The sequence below is a fragment of the Peromyscus eremicus genome, chromosome 18, assembly GCF_949786415.1.
Source record: "Peromyscus eremicus chromosome 18, PerEre_H2_v1, whole genome shotgun sequence".
Classification (NCBI taxonomy): domain Eukaryota; kingdom Metazoa; phylum Chordata; class Mammalia; order Rodentia; family Cricetidae; genus Peromyscus; species Peromyscus eremicus.
The window spans coordinates 36,946,888-36,968,550 of NC_081434.1; the positions used below are offsets into that span (position 1 = coordinate 36,946,888).

General features: G+C 40.7%; 1 pseudogene; it reads right to left on the reverse strand.

Annotated features, from left to right (window-relative positions):
* Positions 1–4,506: 4,506 nt before the first annotated feature.
* The window catches only part of LOC131895383 (large ribosomal subunit protein eL33-like), a 113,005-nt pseudogene continuing 95,848 nt past the window's right edge, over positions 4,507–21,663 (reverse strand).

Below are 21,663 nucleotides of genomic sequence, written 5' to 3' on the forward strand. Positions count from 1 at the left end.
GAGAAAGTGGGGAATAGCCTTTAACACATGGCACAGGAAACAGCTTCCTGAACAAAACATTAATAGTACAGGCACTAAGATCGACAATTAACAAATGGGACCTTATGAAACTGAAAAGCTTTTGTAATGCCAAGGACACCACCATTCATACAGGGCAGCAACCTATAGAAGGGGGAAAGATTTTCACCAACTCCATATCCTATGATACCCAAAATATATAAAGAACTCAAGAAACTAAACATCAAAACATCAAATAATCCAATTGAAAATGAGATACAGATCTAAACAGAATTCTCTATAAAAGAATCTCAAATGGCTGAGAAATATTTAAAAAAATGTTCAACATCCTTAGCCATGAGGGAAATGCAAATCAAACTACTTTGAGATACCATCTTACACCTGTCAGAATGGCTAAGATCAATAACATAAGTGACAGCTCATGCTGGTGAGGATGTGGAGCAAGGGGAACACTCCTCCACTGCTGGTGGGAGTGAAAACTTGTACAGTCACTATGGAAATCAGTATGGTATTTCCTCAGAAGGTTGGGAATTGATCTACCTCAAGACCCAGCTATACCACTCTTGGGAATATACCCAAAGAACATTCCATCCTACCACAAGGACACTAGGTCAACTGTGTTCATTATAGCTTTATTCACAATATCCAGAAACTGCAAACAACCAAGATGTCCCTCAACAGAAGAATGGATAAAGAAAATGTGGTACATTTATACAATGGAATATTACTCAGCTGTTAAAAAATGAAATTTGCAGGCAAATGGATGGAACTAGAAAAAAATCATACTGAGGTAACCCAGACCCAGAAAGATAAATTAACTTATATGTGGATATTAGACATTAAGTAAATGATAACCAAGCAATCATCCATAGACCCAGAAAGGTTAGGTACAGAGGAAGGGTGGGGATGGGCACATGGATATCCTTGGGAGAGGGAGGTATAGATTTTATGGGTGGACTAAAGACACAAACAGGAGGATCATGTAGGGACAGGAGATACTGTAGAGGTAGAGAATGCAAAAAGAGACATGTGGAATTGAGGGGCATTTGAGAAATGATATGGAAACCCAATGCAGTAGAAACTTCCTGAAGTATAGGAATGTGATCCTAATGAGGTCTCCTAATAATTGGGGATATGGAATCTCAACTGGTCATCTCTTGTTACCAAACAAGGCTTCCAGTACAAGGACTGTGTTGCACTCAACTGAGTTGTTGGCCAAAGGGGGTCACATGAAAATCCCCCAAACAACCCAGACCATTGCTAAGACAAGGGATTGCTCTCTGCATACTGACACTGGGGGCCCCATTGCTGAGGACAACACTCACACAACTCATTAAACATGGAAGTCTAGCCGGTGCCTACATGGAGCCTTCACCCCTATGTTCTAATGCCTTTGGTGAGAAAAGGTACTCCACAGGCTACCAAAAGAGAAATATAAATACCAGCCACAAAACCTTTGACCTATAATCTGTACTGCTTAGAAGATATGTTAGGGCAATGGTGGTACAGAACTTATGGGAGTAACCAACCAATGTCTGATTTGACTTAAGGCCCAAACCAGGAGATGGAACATATACCCAACACTACTTGTTTGAGCAAGAACCAGAGACTAGATAGCCCAGAGACCTAGGGTAAAACCAAACACTACTGATCAAAAGAAAAAAAAAACAATATAAATAAATGACTCCTAATGACATTCTGCTATACTCATAGATCAGTGCCTTACTCAGTCCTCATCAGAGAAGCTTCCTCCTTCAGCAGACAAGAACAGATGCAGAGACTCACAGCCAGACATTACATGGAGAAAGAATCTAAACTGGAGATCTTCATCAAATCCCTTCCCTCAGAGCTCAGGGAACCCCACAGAAGAGGATTCAAAAAGAGTGTAAGAGCCAGAGAAGATGGAGGACACCAGGAGAACAAGGCCCTCTAAAACAATTAAGCGAGGCATATGCAAGCTCACAGCGACTGAAGCAGCAAGCACAGGGTTACAAAGGGCTGCACCAGGTCATCTGTGTATATATTCTAGCTTTTATCTTAGTATTTCTATGGGACTCCTGAGTATGTGAACAAGTAGGTTTCTGATGCTTATGCCTGTTCTTGGGACTCTTCTCCTGTTGGGTTTTCTTGTCCAACTTTGATATGATTTTTTTTTGCTTTATCTTCTTGTGGTGGTTTAAATAGACATGGCCCTCATAGGCTCATGTGTTTAAATGCTTGGCCTTTAGGGAATGGCACTATTTGGAGGTGTGGCTTTGTTGGAGAAAGTGTATCACTGTAGAGATGGGCTGTGGGGTCTCCTATGCTCAAGCTACACACAGTATGGCACCCAGTTCACTTCCTGTTGCCTGTGGATCAAGATGTAGCACTCTCAGTTCCTTCTCCAGCATTACATCTGTCTTTATGCTACCTTCCATGATCATAATGGACTAAACCTCTGAACTGCGAGCTAACCATAATTAAATGTTTTCCTTCATAAGAGTTTGCCATGGCCATGGTGTCTCTTCACAGCAATAGAAACTCAAATTAAGATACTTATTATACATTATTTTGTCATGTTTGGTTGTTACATCTTAGAAGCCTGTCCTTTCCTAATGAGAGACAGAAAGGGAGTGGATCTGGAGTGGGAAGAAACTGGGAGGAATAGAGGGATGGAAAATTATAATCAGGACATACTGTGTGAGAAAATAATCTATTTCAATATACCTGAAAAATGAAAAAGTAAATAAAAAGTTAAAAATCTGTATAACAAAGAAAACATACATAATCAAAATTAGACAAGTATTTACAGAAATAAAGGCTAAAATAAATTCTTAATGTAAAATATAAAAATAATACTAAAAATGCCATAGAAAAGAAAGATATGGGGAAAATATATATATGGGAAAAAAAGAAAAAAAATTAAAAATGCATTGAGGTAGCTTCCTTTCAATTCATTGAATATTCGAGTCCACCAGTGGAGGAAGGAATCAGCCACTGTTGAAGTCCCCTGCCTTCTGTCCTAATTAGGGTTACTATTGTTTCAATGAGACGCTATGACCAAAGTGAGTTGGGAAGGAAAGGCTTATACTTCCACATCAAAGTCCATCACTGAAGAAAGTCAGGACAGGACCCCGAAGGCAGGAGCTGAGGCAGAGGCCATAGAGGAGTGCTGCTTACTGGCTTGCTCTCCATAGCTTTCTTACAGAACTCAGGACCACCAGCCCAGAGGTGCCTCCTCCCACAATGAGCTGGGCCACTATTTAAGAAATTGCTCTACAAACTTGCCTGATTACAGCCCAATCTTCTGGAGGCATTTTCTCAATTGAGGTTCTCTGCTTACACATGACTATCACTGTGTCAAACTGACATAAAACTAGCCAGCATACTTCCTACCATTCAATCCGAGGCTGAGCCCAAAACAATGAGAGTCAATTGCCCAGTCGGGCTATAGTTTAGTGGCTTACCCACTTTGAGTTAAAAACAAAGAATAATATCAATGTCCCAAAAAGGAGCATAGAAACAAAGAGAAAGTCACTGGACAAGGTAATGATTTTTGAAAAATGGTGCACCAGAACCCAAACACTAACTCAACTCAAGTGGTAACTGTGTCTTTTCCCCATTGGCTGGGAAAGGACCTCACAGTCTTTCATGATTAGATAGTTTTAAAAGTTTCAGGCTTCAGGCTGCCAAGCTCTGGGACTGGAATGGAGAGAAGGCTTTGTCAAAAAAAAAAAAAAGTTTTATACCAGGTGAAAGAAATTTAAAAGATCTACCTAAAAAGCTTGCAAGGTAGAGAAGATTTATGGAATAATGGCCCGTGGTATGGCAAACTATCCTTGACAGAAAAACAATTTTGTGTACCAAAACCTCAGAAGGCCACTTAGCCTTGTAGTTCTGTGGGGCAGGTGGGTTCTCACTCCAGAGCTCCTAGTCTGCCACCAACTACCAGGCCCTTCCCAGCCTAAGGCTCCAGCCACCTAAACTTCTCAGCATGTCCATCTCCAGCCTCCCTTATTTCCATGATAGAGAGTGTTACGACTAGTGTGCCAAAGGCTCCCTGACTTGTGGTTGTTCTCTGTTTTCACTCAGGGTGGCTCAGTCTCAAAGAATATATTTCCTCTCAAAGTGGTGCTTGGCAATAGCTCTTGAAGGTTCAAGAAAAACCAAATAAATTTCTTCCCCAATGGTGACCTTCATGCGGAAGACACCGTCACACCAACTCCTCCAACTGAAATGAAGCCCTGTGAGAACTATGGCTTTGTCCTGGGGCTCAGACTGCAAGTCTCTTTCCTCCAGGGTGGCCTGGCACTCTTTGTGAGTGAGGCTTCAGCTTACCCCCCCGAACCTGGAAACCGGGACGAGCAGCACAGACTTCATTTTCATAGCATACTCTTTCTGTCCCTGCGCGATACTGGGTGGTTATGTCACTTCTTCTGTGGCTTCTGATGTTCTCTGTCTCTTTTCTTTTTTTTTTAATCCACTTTTATTTATTTACTTTTCATTAGCTTAAATCCGGGAAGGGTACAGCATCACACTAGACACAGGTCCAGTGGTCTTCGCAGGAAGGGTGCTTCAGAATTCAGTACGAACCAATGTCACTGTTTCCATGGGCCCGAGTCACTTTTCCCCAGATCACTCTGGGTTTGTTTGGTTTGCCTCCAGGTGTCACTGTGTTGTTTTTTGCTTTACACACATAAGCACATCTCTTGCCCAAGTAGAATTCCATTTCATCTCGAGCATAAACACCTTCAATTTTAAGAAGAGGGGTGTGCTCTCTCTGGTTCCGGAGACCTCTCATAACCAGCAGAAATGGCCTTGCACCAAAGCCTTCCAGATATATTTACCTTTTAGAAGTCCTGTTCCCAGCAGGCCCCAGGAATCTGACCCCAAAGTTCAGCAGCAGGGACCTCCCTCCCTCTGTCTCTTTTCAATAGTCACCCTTTATTATCCAGACTCTTCATTAATAGCAGTCACACAGATGTAACTACTTCTGATCTACCATCCACCCCAGGAGTCCTTGCAATCAATATTTCAAGAGCTTAATATGTTGATTTGGTATTTGGAGAGTTCCTACGTGGTGATATTATGCAAAGGAATGGAGAGGTCTGTTTCCTATCTAATCTATCCACCCACTTCATTTCTCCCTGAAGACTCGTGTCCTACCTGAGATTCTATTTAGTATTGCCAAGTTCTTTGGATATTTAAAGACAATCATTATTTTATTCAAAGTCTTCTCCAGTTAGACATAACTATCTCCTTCAACTATTTACAGATTTTTTTAACTCAACATATCCATTCAAGAAGCATCTATTGAATGTCTGCTATTGTGATGGTTAATATTATGAGTCAGTTTGACTACAGCATTGTACTCAAACATCTGGTTGACTACTCCAGATGTTTCTGTGACGGTACTTTCAAGATGAAGTTGCATGTGGGTCAGTAGACTTACATAAAGCAGATACCTCCTACAATGAGGATGGGCCTTCTAGTCAGCTGAAGGTCTTGCTAGACTGATGTCCTAAAAAGAACCAGGAAAGCTGCCACCATGTACCTCTATACCGTTCTCCCCTGGGTTCTCAGCCTCTGTACCGTTCTCCCCTGGGTTCTCAGCCTCTCTACCGTTCTCCCCTGGGTTCTCAGCCTCTGTACCGTTCTCCCCTGGGTTCTCAGCCTCTCTACCGTTCTCCCCTGGGTTCTCAGCCTCTGTACCGTTCTCCCCTGGGTTCTCAGCCTCTCTACCGTTCTCCCCTGGGTTCTCAGCCTCTGTACCGTTCTCCCCTGGGTTCTCAGCCTCTGTACCGTTCTCCCCTGGGTTCTCAGCCTCTGTACTGCTCTCCCCTGGGTTCTCAGCCTCTATACTGTTCTCCCCTGGGTTCTCAGCTTCTATACTGCTCTCCCCTGGGTTCTCAGCCTCTATACTGCTCTCCCCTGGGTTCTCAGCCTCTGCAGCATTTTCTCTGGGTTCTCAGCCTCCTTTCATGCCCTGTAGATTTTTTACTTTCCCAGTCTCTACAACAGTGTGAGCTAAGTCTTAACACAAAGCACGCTTTCTTCCCCTCACATCCCTTCCCACCCTGTCTGTTATGTTTCTTCAGAGAACTTTCAACAATCGTTAACTTCTAAGAATCCAATACCTACTTCTGTGTATCTCCTGGTCTATAACCACTCAATTATGTCCATATAACTTTGAAAACTGTTCCTAAACCACATACAATCTAACCAGAATACATAACTTGGAAACTATATGTTTTCCACCTAATTCTAAGCTCATATAATTATTTGAATGCAGCCAAAGCTCAAACCAATCCACATTACTACTCACACTGAGTTATCACACTAAAATCCTCTAAACTTCAAAGCCTAACAAACAAAAATATCACCACCACATCTCACCAATTCAATACTTGTTTTGAGAGACATGCACAATATACCTAATATTGTTGCTATTAAATTATTTTTTATTTTCAATTTTTCATTCAATATATTTTGATTATGTTTTCCCTTAAATCCCCACATTTTCAGTTCCTCCTCACATCTCTACTCACTCCACTGCATGTTCTTTCTCCCTCTCTTTCTGCTAAATTTTATTCTTTGAGATTTAGTTTCTTTTCAAATCTTGTCAAAGATCATAAAATCCTCAGTTTCTGATTCAGTATGTGTGTGTGTATGTGTGTGTGTGTGTGTGTGTGTGTGTGTGTGTGTGTACTTTCTGCTTTGTATTAATGAAATACTAATCTTTGTCAGAGTTGAGATCAATAGAAATATCTAACACAGTTAACTATAGATGACGCCTTCATTCGAATAGTACTGATATAAAAATAATTCCACCAACACTCTCAGGGCATGTTTTATATGCAAGGAAGGACACGCTGCTCCAGACAGTCCCAATCTCAAGTGTCGGTTCTAAACATGGGAGTTTTATAACAGGATAAATTGCTTATTCCTCAAAACAGTTTCCAATTTCCTTTTCAGTAAAAATGGGAAAAATAAAGCTAACATCACAGGATTGGTGTGAAGATTAAAATACACATAAAGCTCTTGACACGCTGCCTGGTACATAGCAGGAGTTGACGCGTGTCTACTTGGAAGCCCAGAGGAAGACCTCATCCAGAGGGAGATCTATTCCTGACTCCTCATGCTCTCCTAAGTCAGTGTATAGGACTAAAGAACGGGGCAGAGGTAGAGGCAAGGGGGCGGAGGGAAAGAGGGGGCAGGTCAGGGAGTGGCTTGCAGTGGCTATAAGAGGCAGCTACATAAATAACTGTCAAAGGCTGAAGCTTCCTTTGAAGATCGCCAATTGCTCAGAAATACACTTTCATTCAGTCTCTTGGCAAACAGCAACTTCTGGTCAAAAGGAATAAACACAGTGATGTCTGGGATTTGGCTAAACGTTTAAACTGCATTTCAAATGGTTGGATTTGGCAAAAATCTAAAATAATTTTTGCCAAGTCCTTAACTTTCTTACTTGCATGTATCCAAGGGAAAGGCAGCTTGTAGATTTGAATCATTCAGATTAGAAACTCATTAAAATGTAGAGAGCGCTTTATCCAGGCACAAAAAACTCGGCCCCCAAATCATTACAGTTTAACACTGGGGAGATAAAAATGCCTTACATAAACCACTGCTCTGTACGCTAAGTTGCTGAGACTCAGAAGAAAAGATTAACTCGGAAAGGCCTCATGAAAGAAAAAAAAAAACCATCTGACGAGGTAATTAAGGGAGTGAAATGGCTCTAACGACACAGGAAATGGAAAGCCCCCCAAGAATGCTGGGAACTGGTGTTACATAATAATAGCTGACAAGGACAATATGCAAAATCCTAGATGTATTTTTCGGCAACGTCTTGAGCAACCGGATTTTCAGGGACATCCAGAGAATCACCCCCAGGGGATGTTTACTAGACGCCCTGTGTCCACACAGGCCAGCCTTGCTAACAAATACTGAGAAACAACGCTAAGTAAGACAGGCGTGTCCTTACCCTCTGGAAGCTAGCATCTATAGGGAAAATATATTTGAGAGAAAGGAAACTAAAGACATATCCAGACACATCAGATGAGGCAGCACATGGGAAGTAGAGGTGGGAGGGTCACGAACTCAAGGTCATCCTCAGTTATGTGGCAAGTTCGAGGCCAATCTGGGCAACATCAGACTCAGTCTCAAAAAAATTAAAATAAAGCCACCAAATATGTACAAACTATATAAAATTAATATAAGTATTAAAAGTCGTCTTCTTTTTATTTCTTAGGTAGTGCTAGGATAATGTAAATGTGCCACTGTGGCCAGTATGCAGTACAAATTGGACCCAGGACTTTGTACACGCAACACAACACTCTACCAACTAAGCTACATTCCCAGACTAGGGAACAATCTCAGCATCATGGATTTTAAGTTGTAAGGTTAGGACCATGAATAACATAGAGTCATTTAAAGAAAGATTTTTTTAATTCTTAAAGACCTTAAGGTTCATTACGCCCAGTTTTGCGAAGAGAAATCTAAGACACTGAGATGTAAAATACATTTGACCAAAGCAAGGGGCCAGGAAAGAAGCAAAGGTAGACCTTTATACAGGTTTCCCAGCTTACATTCAGCGTCTCTTCTTTTATTCAACCTTTAAGGAGTACCTACTATAATTACACACCGTTACATGTTATCAAGGAAGTAAGGAACAAAACAAGCCTACCACTCCCCAATCCAGTCCTGCGCATAAGGATGAAAACAAGCCAAATAAGCCACGTTATACACGCTGGCACGAAGTTTGCGGCAGTGAGAGAGGAGACCCCAATGCTGAGAGAGATGACAGACGCTTCACTTCACATCTGGTAAATCCCACAGCGAGTGTGACTCCTAGAGATACAAAAGGAAGTAGAGCCTTCCAGAAAGAAGAACGTGTACACAGCCCTCTGTCAGTTCAGACAGAGTGAGTATTAAAAGAGTTTAATAGAATTTTTATTAAATATTTAATAGAGTTTTATTTAAAAAGTATTAATAGAGTTTCCTCTCTTTCTGAAATTTCTTTTTCTTATCCTTTTTCCAAGCAATACTATACATAAGCGAACAGTGCTAAAGACTAAACACTCAAAAGCTCTACAGTGGTCCCTACACAGATCACCTTATCGTCAAGGCTCTGTGGCTCCTTCCGGCATTCATTCTCTCCACACTTTAAAGTCATGTGTGTGTGCTGACATAGGAAGTCCTATGCAGCAGAAAGGCATCCATTATCCATCCTGTATCCATCTCATCTTCCCCACCCTAGTTTCCCAGTAGAGTTAAGACAATGTGGGGCTTTCTACGTCATTTCTGTGACTAAATACATGGTACTTACTAAAGGTGTGTGTGTGTGTGTGTGTGTGTGTGTGTGTGTGTGTGTGTGTGTTTCCTTTCAGTATTACCTTTACATGGAATACCTCTCACACTGATTTGCTTATATTTTATTCTTTTTTAAAGTCTTGTTAAATCCTTCTCCCATGTTCCAAAGTTTTAAAGATATTTCAAAAAATAATTGTTATTTGGGCCAATGAAAGGGCTCACAGGTAGAGGTGCAAGCTACAAAACTTGACGATCTAAGGTCAATCTCTGGGACCCACATGAGGCAGGGGGAAGAGAACCTACACCTAAAAGCTGCCTTTTGACCTATACACACACACACACACACACACACACACACGCACACACACAAGAGAGAGAGAGAGAGAGAGAGAGAGAGAGAGAGAGACTCACATACAGATACACACACGTAAACGAATAATAATACTTAGTATTATTATAATCAAACTTGGATCAGTTATGTTCTCCCTGTACAACGACCCCTAGAAGTCTGTTTCTGTTCTCGGGGGCACTGGCCTCTCAGGCAATTCCTTGTGCCTCTCATCTCTATGACTGCCCATCTTTCCTAGATTCTGTGCCTTTCCATTTCTTGTTTCATAGCTCCACTTTGGTAGACACCACCTCCAACTAGCTTCCCAAGAAAGGTGTGTTAGAGGAAATATTTAAAAACTTACATATTCATGTCAATCACACCTTACCATATTTTGACAATGTAAAAAAAAATCAAGGTTGAAAATCACTCTTTCAGAACTACTGCTCAGTCTCTATTATCTTCTACCTTCTAATATTGCTCTAAAGAAATCTGGAATCACTCTTATTCTGAGTTTTATATGTGTTTTTTTTTGTGGTGTGTGTGTGCATGTGTGCGTGTCTATATACTCTGTAAGTATGAGCTTAAACAATATTTATTTGTAGCTTTTGTTTAAGCCAACATAGCCAAACAGGGAACTTTCTGTGACATGAAACCCAGAGGTCATGGTTGCCGATGTGGATTCCCAAGATGACAGACTCAGAGCTGAGCGGTCCATGATTTTCTGCTACGAAATGGCCAACATGGCCGTGACATCTTGTTAACATTCCCGACAAGAAAGGTTAGAAAGGAAAGGATCAGAAAGTAACAGGTGCTGTGAGAAAACAGTGTTTCCTCTTCTGAGTAACGTCTTCAGCAGACCCTGCTCATATCTTACAGACCAGCACTCTGTCTGTCACACAGCATGGAAGCTGAGAACAGCAAACTGTTTACCTTCCAACCTCCAAGAGATTGCCTTTCCAAAAAAAGTAGAGGAAACGTAGATATTAGAACAGGTCCAAAGAGATAAATATGAGTATGCTACAGAATTACACAATTTCCACTGTATAAGTCCTTCAAAATTTAAAACCCGTGTTTCCAAGTCCGGGCAATTTTTCTTTTTTTAACTTATTTATTTTTTTCCTTCCTCTTTTTCCTTCATCCTTTCTCTCCTGTCAGCTTCACAAAGCCAGAAGATATGCCTCTCATATTGACCATCTACTTGAAATTCTTAAATGCCAGGACCTAGTGCTGGCTTAGACCCACTAAGTTAACGCCAGACAAATTGTTTCTCCTGATTGAATCTCACTGTCTTTTAATTCTATTTCCTGAGAAATTTCCTTATTTCCTACTGAGCATTTTCTTGGGATGCCTTCTTTCTTTCTCATTCCTGTTCACAGCAATACTCTTACTTCATGCCTATAAACCTTACTATTTTCAGAAGAATTATTTTTCCTTGACGTATAAGGACACGGAAGTTAGAAGCCTTGTTGCTAATACTATATAGCAAAGAAGGAAGCTAAAAGCATTACCAAAGTCTTAGTTACTTTTCTATTGCTGGGAAGAGATGTCACGACCGAGACAACATAAAAGAAAGCATTTAACTGAAAGCTTACCTACAGTATAAGAGGGTGAGTCCATGACCATCATGGTGGAGAGCTTGGCGGCAAGCAGGCATGGCTCTGGAGCAGTATCTAAGAGCTTACATTCTGATCCATAAGTCGAAGGCAGAGAGAGCCAGGGCCTGACTTGGACTCTCTGAAACCTCAAAGCCCATTCCCCACACACTTCCTCCAACAAGGCCACACCTCCTAATCCTTCCCAAAACTGTTCCCTCAACTAAGGACTCAGCCGTGACATATATAAGCCCAATGGGGGGTGGCGCAGATGGTCCCATTCAATCCACCACAACCAATACACAGATGTCTCTTCACATCCTCCCATTCCTGTGCTCTAGAGACTCTCATGCAGTTCTTCAGAGATTCTACCTTCCTCTCTTGCACAAATGGGGAAGTGGTTGTCATCAATGCCAGAAAAGGAAGAGGACCAGAAAACGATACATTTCCAGCATCCCCTGTTTACATCTCATCCACCCCAACAACCTCACCCCCTTTCTATCCTCTCGAACCCCCTGGATTCTCGAGGCGTTCTCAGATTGTGCTAGATGACTCAGTCTGCTTATCATCGGTACGCACCTCTGCAGATGGTTAGATGTGACATTCTCACTGCTGAGCTTTCCACAAGCCTTCCATCTGCTCTCCATCCCCCTGTACTATAGATGGTAGCTAGAGATACCTCCTAGATTTACTGAAAATGGAATATGGGATTCTACTGTTTTGGTTTAATTGTTATTTTAGGTGATGTCTGGTAAAGGACAGAAAGAAGGACTTTTTGTGCCATTTAGAAACAGTCAAGTCTCTGTGAATATCAACCCTAAAAAACGTCCATACCCAGAACAAAATATATTAGAAGAAACAAGACTCCGCCCATTATTAGCAGACTATCCTGGTGCTCATACAACACTAATTTAGAACAGCTATTTCATTCTTGTGTTCCTACTAACACGATACATTATCTAAGGCTATTGCTCTAAGGTCAAGCTGCCTGAGTGTAAATCCTGCCTTTAATACTTGACTAAGTGGTCTGGACAAACTAACATTATTGCAATCTCTTGTCCTACAAATGTGCGGCAGTGACAAGGACTAACTGAAAAAAGCGACTGGCATATAAAAAATAAATACCGAGTGCTATTATGAAGTACAAATATCTGTTTTCAAAAAGCAGTTGAATGACAGTTACAGGTATCAACTTTTGGATTCTTGTAAATAGCATTACCAGGTAGACACCACGGAGAGGACAATTTTAAAAAGAAGGAAATGATATAATAATCAGTTTAGTAATTTGCCTAGGATTTCATAATCAGAAGTAAATAACTCAGATCCAATTCCAAAGAATGTGGTTCTGGTGTCACCACAAACATATACAACCTCTTTGCTCTTTTATACTATACCATTTAGGTCTTATTAAGTACTACAGACGAATTAAATAAACATTCCAAAATATCACTACAAAATTTGAATAAAATTGTGACCCTCTATCCAGAAACAGCATTCCATGAATAAAAATCAAACCATGGGGCTGGAACATTGAGAACAAAAAAAAATCTTAAAATGACTGGAAAGTTACAAATAAATAGAAGATATAAAGAACTGAAGGAAAATTTTAGAATGGAAGATAATAATAACCAAAATCTAAAAAGTCACTGAAATAATTCTGTAACAATAAAAATGCAGGAGAATCCCATATGGTGGTCCCCAGCTGTCATCCCAGCACTCGGCAAGCTGGCAGGAAGCCAGCCTGGGCTACAGGGGAGCCCTGTCTCAAGAAAAATGGCAGGAGAAAGTGTTAATAAACTTGAAGACAAATTATCCAATCTGAACAATAGAGAGAAAGGGGTAGATTAGAAACAAGTCTCTTATTCCTTGTGCTCCCTCTCTGTTCTTGATCCAGCTGGGATCTCCCGCTCCTCCAAGCTCTTTCCCTTGACCCTCGCCCTTCACTACCCTTACTCACGTCCAGGTTGTTCATGTAGATCTCATCCATTTCTCTGTCATTGGGTGATCCCTGAGTCTTTCTTGGGGTCCTGTTTTCTAGGTAGCCTCCCTGGAGTTGTGAGTAGCAGTCTAGTCATCTTTGTTTTACATCTAGTATCCTCCTATGAGTGAGTACATACCATGTTTGTCTTTCTGAGTCTGGGTTACCTCACTCAGGATGATTTTTTCTAGATCTATCCATTTGCCTGCAAACCTCATGATGTCATTGTTTTTCTCTGCTGAGTAGTATTCCATTGTGTATATGTACCACATTTTATTTATCCATTCTTCAGTTGAAGGGCATCTAGGTTGTTTCCATGTTCTGGCTATTACAAACAATGCTGATATGAACATAGCTGAGCAAGTGCTCATGTGGTATGATTGAGTATTCCTTGGGTATATGCACAAGAGTGGTAGAGTTGGGTCTTGGGGATGATTGATTTCCAATTTTCTAAGAAAGTGCCATATTGATTTCCAAAGTGGTTGTACAAGCTTGCATTCCCACCAGCCGTGGAGGAGAGTTCCCCTAGCTCCACATCCTCTCCAGCATAAGGTGTCTTCAGTGTTTGTGATCTTAGCCATTCTGACAGGTGTAAGGTGGTATCTCAGAGTCGTTTTGATTTGCATTTCCCTGATGATTAGGGATGTTGAGCAATTCCTTAAATGTCTTTCAGCCATTTGAGTTTCCACAAGGAATAAAAGACCATGATAAATGAAGACCAAATGAGAATAGGAAGAAGCAAAGTGCTAGAGAGGTCCACAGAAATCGACAAAGATACCTCCACAATAGACTACTGTCAATGGTCGAGAGACAGCCTGAACTGACCTACTCTGATGACAGGATGACCAAACACCCTAATTGTCATGCTAGAAACCTCATCCAAGGACTGAGGGAACCGGATGCAGAGATCCACGGCCAGTCCCCAGGTGGAGCTCCAGGAGTCCAATTGGCAAGAAAGAGGAGGGTTTGTATGAACGAGAATTGTTGAGACCGAGTTTGGAAAAAGCACAGGGACAAATAGCCAAATGAATGGAAACACATGAGCTATGAAGCAATAGCTGAGGAGCCCCCAACTGGATCAGGCCCTCTGGATAAGTGAGACAGTTGATTAGCTTGATCTGTTTGGGAGGCATCCAGGCAGTGGGACCAGGACCTGTCCTCAGTGCATGAGCTGGCTGTTTGGAACCTGGGGCTTATACAGGGACACTTGGCTCAGCCTGGGAGGAGGGGACTGGACCTGCCTGGACTGAATCTACCAAGTTGAACTCAATCCTCAGGGGAGTCTTTGCCCTGGAGGAGATGGGAATGGGGGGTGGCCTGGGGGGAAGGCGGGGGGGGGGGGGGAGAAAAAAAAGTCTCAAGACTTATAGCACAACACCAAAATATTTAAATTTGTATCACCAAGTCACAGGAGGAAAAGATTGCAATACAAGAAACAAATGAAAAAAAATTGCTAAAAACGTTACCAAATTTTTCAAAAGGCATAAACCCAGAGATTGAAAAAAAAAAATAACCTCAATGAACCCTCAAACGAATCCAAAATATCTATACCTGGACACCTGATCATCAAATTTCTAAAAACTAAAGTCAAACAAAAGATGAGCATATTAATACATGCCTTTAATCCTAGCACTTGGGGAGGCAGAAACAGGAAGATCTCTGTGAGTGTGAGGCCAACCTGATCTATGTATTAAGTTCCAGACCAGTCAGACCTCCACAGTAAGACCCTGTCTAAAAAAAATCAACAATAAAGATTGAAAAAACAATATATTAATCAAAGACAAAGACAAACTACACATTACTGTTAGGGAAGCAATGACTTCCAAGATGGAGTATCTCTCATTGGGTTATAAAAGCCAGAAGGAGCCGGGCGGCAGTGGCACACACCTTTACTCCCAGCACTCGAAAAGCAGAGCCAGGCAGATCTCTGTGAGTTCAAGACCAGCCTGCTCTACAGAGTGAGATCCAGGACAGACACCAAAACTACACGGAGAAACCCTGTCTCAAAAAACAAAGCAACAAAAAAAGCCAGAAGGAAAGAACATATACCCTGAAAGCACTGAAAAGAAAGAGCCATCAAAGCAGAAATCCAAGTCAAGTCTAAATATGAAAGAAAGGCTTTCTGGGTGAAGAAAACACAGAAAAAATCCATTAAGAGCAAACTCTTTTTAAAGGACCACTAGCAGGAAGTTCATCAGACAGAGGCAAGGATACCAGGAGAAAACCTGGAACACCATGAACAGGGAAAACAATACACTCTTTTCCATCTTGACCTCCTTAGATTGTGTTTTGATGAGAAGAACCAACAAAAAACCCAGAGCACTATCTGAGGGGGGTTTCGAAGTATAAACTGAGTCCCCAAATAGACCTATGTAGACATTTGACAAAGATGCAAGGTCAAATCAACAGAGACAGAACCATCTTTTCCAAAGTGGTGCTAGAAGAGACGACGTTGAAGGGGAAAAGGCCAGTCAGCAAGACGGTTCAGTGGGTAGAGACACCTGCCTGCAGGCCTGATGACCTGGGGTTCTACTACTGGATCTCACAAAGTTGACAGGAGAGAATTGACTTCCAAAAAGTATCCTCAGACCTCCACACACAGGTTATAGCACACATATGCCTCTGCATGCGAGCCCACATACATGCGCACACATACACGCGCGTGCACGCGCGTGCACATACACACACACACACACACACACACACACACACTCACCTCCAAATAAATACAATAGATTTTTTAAAGGAATGCTAAAATATTCTTCTAAGTCAAAAAAAATTTCATTCAAAATCAACAACCAACCTAAATGTTAAATCACCGGAGAAAATGTCTTCGCTTCCTCCAGCTGCCATTAACCACCTGGGCTTCACGGCCCCTCCCCATCCATGACAGGCTGTTTATAAGCCCAATCTTGTGCAGATCCTGTGCAGATAAAGCTTCTGTGGATTTAAGGATGCAACTGCCATGTCATGTATGGAAAACAACATCCCACAGTACTCCGCTACTTAATCTAAAATGTCACGTTCTCAGGCAAAGATATAATCACCAGAAGCACAATTTGTTGATTTTTTTTTTTTTTGACAAAATGGGACTTAGTCAAAAAAAAAAAAAACTTTTTGCTTTTCCAAAGATACTAGGACAGACCGTAAACTAAAAAGGAAAAAGGCCAGGGTAGATAACTGGAGGAAAGAGTGTGGAGGTGAGTAAGATCAAAACATATGTTATACATGGTTTGTAGATATAAATGCACCCCATAAGCTCATGTGTTTGTACTTGGTAACTGGCAAATGCCACTGATTTTACAGGTTGCGATAGCTTTAGGGGTGGGGCCTACCTGGAGAAAAGGGGTTGTTAGGAGGTAGGCCTTCAGGGTTTACAGCACAGTCCACTTCTGGCCAAAATTCTCTCTTTCTTGGCCTACTGGGACATGAATGTACTGCAACACCAAGTCCAGCTGCCACAGATGGAGCCTCGGCAACCATGCCCCACCCCATCATGATGGATTGTACCTGCTTAGCTGTGAGCCAAAGTAACTCCTTCCTCTCTTTAGAAACAAAAAGCAAAGGAGAACAGAAACTTTTTTTTTCTCTTTTGGAAGTGTCAAAATGTATTTATCTATTTATATGTGTTTATGTGTGTGTGCCATTTATGTATGCATGTGGGTACATGTTTCTGTGAGTCCACATGTGTGTGTGGGGGGTGGGTACAGATGCATGTGTGGACATATACATCAGGGGTCAATCTTGAATATCATTCCCCAAGTGCTGTCCACTGTTGCAAGACATTTGATTACACTGTGTAAAGATATGTCCCTGTGAATGGTTTAATAAAAAGCTAAACAGCCAATAGCTAGGTAGGAGGTATATCAGGGACTTCTGGACAGAGAGAGCTCTGGGAAGAAGAAAGGCAATGTCTTGAGCAGGATGCAGAGGGAGCAAGACACGCAGGAGAAGAGGTAAAAGCCATGAGTCACATGCCAACACACAGATGAATAGAAATGGGTTAATTTAAGTTATAAGAGCTAGTTAGGAACAAGCCTAAGCTATAGGTCATGCTTTTGTAATTAATAATAAGTCTCTGTGACGTTTTTTGTGAGCTGGAGGCCCAAGGAAAAATTCACCTACATATGGCGCCTAAGGTCCAGCCATATATATATCCACGTAAGGCCTGAGAAAGCTTTAAAAAAAAAAGTTCAGAACACAGAGTCAAATGAGGCTTCCTGGTGACTGAGGTGTCTCACAGGTGGGCTTGGCAACATACAGAGACACGGCTACCAGCCATTGCCTGCAGGTTGGAGCCAGCTGCCAGCACCATGCGCTAAACTGAGCAATGCAACAGCTGATCTAACAGTTTAAGATTTGTCTCACATGGTCAGAAAGCTCTGCAGATGCCTAGTAAACTCAGGTCCAGACACAGAAAATCTCTAAAAAGGTATAGTATGTTTAAAAGTGTGTTCAGAAGCTGAAGAAAAAAAAATGGGTATAGACAGTCATGGAAAAAAATAATTTAGCCAGTCGGTGCTGGTGCAAGCCTTAAATCCCAGCACTCAGGAGGCAGAGCCAGGCGAATCTCTGTGAGTTCAAGGCCAGCCTGGTCTACAGAGCAAGATCCAGGACAGGCACCAAAACTACAAAGAGAAATCCTGTCTCAAAAAACCAAAAAAGAAAAAAGATAAAAGAAAAAGAAAAAAAATAGTTTAAAAATAATAAAGTCTTTAAAAAGAAAGTAAAATAATAAAAAAAAAATAAGCCACGTAAGGATGGAATTTGGACCTTATATGCTGCTTTGTTAATTTTGAATTTTTGAATGCTAATGAACAGAGAACAACAGCTGCTGAGAGACACTGAATTGTGGAAGGGACTGCTGAATTAAACCAACCTAGATACTTTAGGAATGTGGTAACGTTAAAATGGAATTCAAAAATTATATTGCATTATGGAAGAGGTTATGCTTTTCTTTCCACAGGAAATGAAAAGTTGTGGATTCCTTCAAGGTTGATAGTGATCCAGTTTGATGGGAAAGACCTTCTGAAAATCCTGGCTACAAACAAACATAAAGAAATAAACCAAGAAAAACTGCAAGACAGGTAATGTATATTTTACCAATTAAAGCATGAAACAAAAAATCATCTTTGGCTGGTTTGTGTACAACACATAGTTCATACCTGTGTTAATGCAGATATGTATGTTATATTTGAAAGCTTGTGTATTTTCAGAGCAAGGGGACCAGACACCAATGAAAACGGGTGGCCAAGTGATCCAGCCTCTCAGAGTGCCTCTGTTGCAGTTTCCTCAGAGTTCTACATCCAGAACAGCTGCAAGGCTGCTGGCTGAGATGGTCCAGCCTCATAGACTATTCAGCCAAGACTTCAGATAAGCTCTACGCTTTCCCATCACACAGAGAATAATCAAAAAATAATATAGCTAGCTCTCCCGTGATTTTATCATTATCTCAATTTTCAGAGGGTCCTCTAAAGATGTCATTACTCCCAGACAACAGGAAGTCGTCTAGAGAACATGACACCCACATTCCCAAGAGGTAGGGTGTGTATGTTTTGGTTATTTGGTGGGTTATGGATGTTTGTCATTGTTTAGGGGGCATTGATTACAAGTTGTTATTGGTAATGGTCAGAAAAAAAAATGAACAAGGGATATTAGATTCAGAGATCTTGTTCTGAAAAGAAAAAGGATATAGAAATGATAGGATAAAAGAGTAGATTATTAAATTTACTTTAAAAAGCAACTATTAATCTCAAATATTTTACATTGATATGGATTTTTGTATATTAATACAAATTTAAGGTTATTTTTTGCTATACTGTACATATGTTTCTATTCTTGTTTAAGGTGTTGTATCTATATAGCCCATTTAAAAATAAAACATAAAGTTTTAGTCCTTGAAAGCTGTTGTGGAATATTATTTTAAGATGTATTACATTCATTTATACTGTGGAATATTGTTTAATGATGCAAAGATGTGTTGCATTCTTTTATGTTGCATTTGTTTAACTCTGTGAAGCTGTGTTACTTTGCCTGTCTAAAATACCTGATTGCTCTAATAAAGAGTTGAGCAGCCAATAGCAAGGCAGGAGAAAGGATAGGCAGGGCTGGCAGGCAGAGAGAATAAATAAGAGAAGAAATCTGGGAAGAGAAGATTGAAGAGAGAGAAAAGGAGGAGAGGGGGACTTCAGGGGCCTGCCACCTAGCTATGCAGCAAGCCAAGAAGTAAAAAAAGGTATTTAGAATAAAGATAAAGTCCCAGAGGCAAAAACTAGATGGGATAATTTAAGTTAAGAAAAGCTGGCTAGGAATAGGCCAAGCTAAGGCCAGGCACTCATAAGAAAGAATAAGCCTCCATATGCGATTATTAGGGAGGTGAGGGGCAGGTCCCCAAAGAGCAAAGAGACAAAAGAATAAAAAAAAAAACACTACAGAAAGCTATTTAGTATAATACAGAAGTACAGGTTAGTAACTAGTCATCTATAACAATCAAACTTATACTCCTATTAGATATGTTTTCAAGGTAATATGGAAATACATTTTAGATAGATAAGTGATCTTCAAACACTTGAAAGACCTATTTTAAATGTTTTAATAACCTAAGGCTTTTCATGACAGTGAGATACACCTGCTCCTGGCAGCATCAATTTACTTCAAAAAAGATGATGGTCACCAAAGAACCTTCATATGGAGTTTGCTTTCTTTGTCTCAAAAGCTAGACATTTGAGCAAGCAATCATCCTTGCCTCAAATGCTGACAGTATGCTGTCCAAGCAAGACAACCAGGACCCAAAAAAAGCGACTGCCAAACTTTGCCAAGACAAGGTATGGCAGTCCTTCAAAAATTCCTGCTTCACAGAAAAGTCTGTCAGATAGTCTAGGCCCGTAGGCCAAAGATGGATGCTCCAGTGTTGCAGGGGACCCTTGCGGTGACTGTCCAGGCATCCAGATGTCTCTGTTGTTTCTTAGTTTTGGAAGTTACTTGCTCTGCACTTCCCATTTACTCAGGTGATATTATATCCTTCTGGGGTCTTTGATGGAGTTGAAGACTAGATAGTTATAGTTTTCCTTAGTTATCATAAAAAGTAAATTAGAGCCAGGCAGTGGTGGCGCATGCCTTTAATCCCAGCACTCGGGAGGCAGAGGCAGGCGGATCTCTGTGAGTTCGAGGCCAGCCTGGTCTACAAAGCGAGTTCCAGGAAAGGCGCAAAGCTACACAGAGAAACCCTGTCTCGAAAACCTCCCTCCCAAAAAAAAAAAAAAAAAAAGTAAATTAGGTACAAAACTTTGGACTCACCAGGATAAAGATTAATAATGGAGTATTTTCTCTGAATTTGCCAAATGCAAATGGAATGGACACTGAAAATATAATTCTTACCTGACAATTGTTCTTATTGTATATAGTTTTACTATATTAGAGTTAAAACCCTTTCCTTTTTATTTAGACAAATAGTGGGAAATATTGTGAGATATTTGATTACACTGTGTAAAGATATGTTACTGTGATTGGTTTAATAAAAAGATAATTGGCCAATAGCTAGGCAGGAGATATAGCTGGGTTTCTGGACAGAGAGAGCTCTGGGAAGAAGACAGAAGAGTCGTGAGCCAGATGCAGAGGGGTGAAGATATGGCGGGGGAGAGGTAAAAGCCATGAGCCATGTGGGTTAATTTAAGTTATAAGAGCTATTGGGACAAGTCTATACTATATATAATAATTTCATAATTAATAATTAGTCTGTATGTCATTTTTTATGAGCCGGTGGCCCAAAGAACAATCTGCCTACAGTTCATATCCTGTTTTATGAGACAGGATCTTTTGCAGCTTAATGATTAGATGCCGGAATTACAAGCACGTACCCCTGCACCTAGCTTTTTCACGTGAGTTCTGATGATCATACTCACAGTGTACTTCAAGCATTTATCGACTGAGCTAGCTCTCTAGCCCCTCAAAATGGTAAAGACACAACTTTACCATAAAATACTTCTAGAATAACCAGTGACACTAACAATAAGCTGAAATTCAATTACAGAGATTCATCAGAGTGAATCCCCAGAAAGCTATCTTGTATCACTGAACTTCATCCTATATTAATTATTTAATGCAACGTTCTGCAGTTCAAGAATATAACATATTGATGTCCTCCACCTAATGGCTTAGTAAATGAAACACTAAAAAGATGCAGAAACACTAATAAATGGCTGGATGTGCACCCATATTCTAAGGCTGTCTGATAAATACAGCTAGCTTGAATATTTAAAATGTGGCTAATTCAAATCAAGAAGTGCTGTAAATATAAAATACACACAAGCCTTTACATATTTGGTACAACATAAAGAATGTAAAACACCTCATTAATAACTGCTTTTACTGATTATATATACAAATGATTTATATATATTAGATCAAGTAACACATTAAAATTAATTTCAGATGCTGAGCGGTATTGGCACATGCCT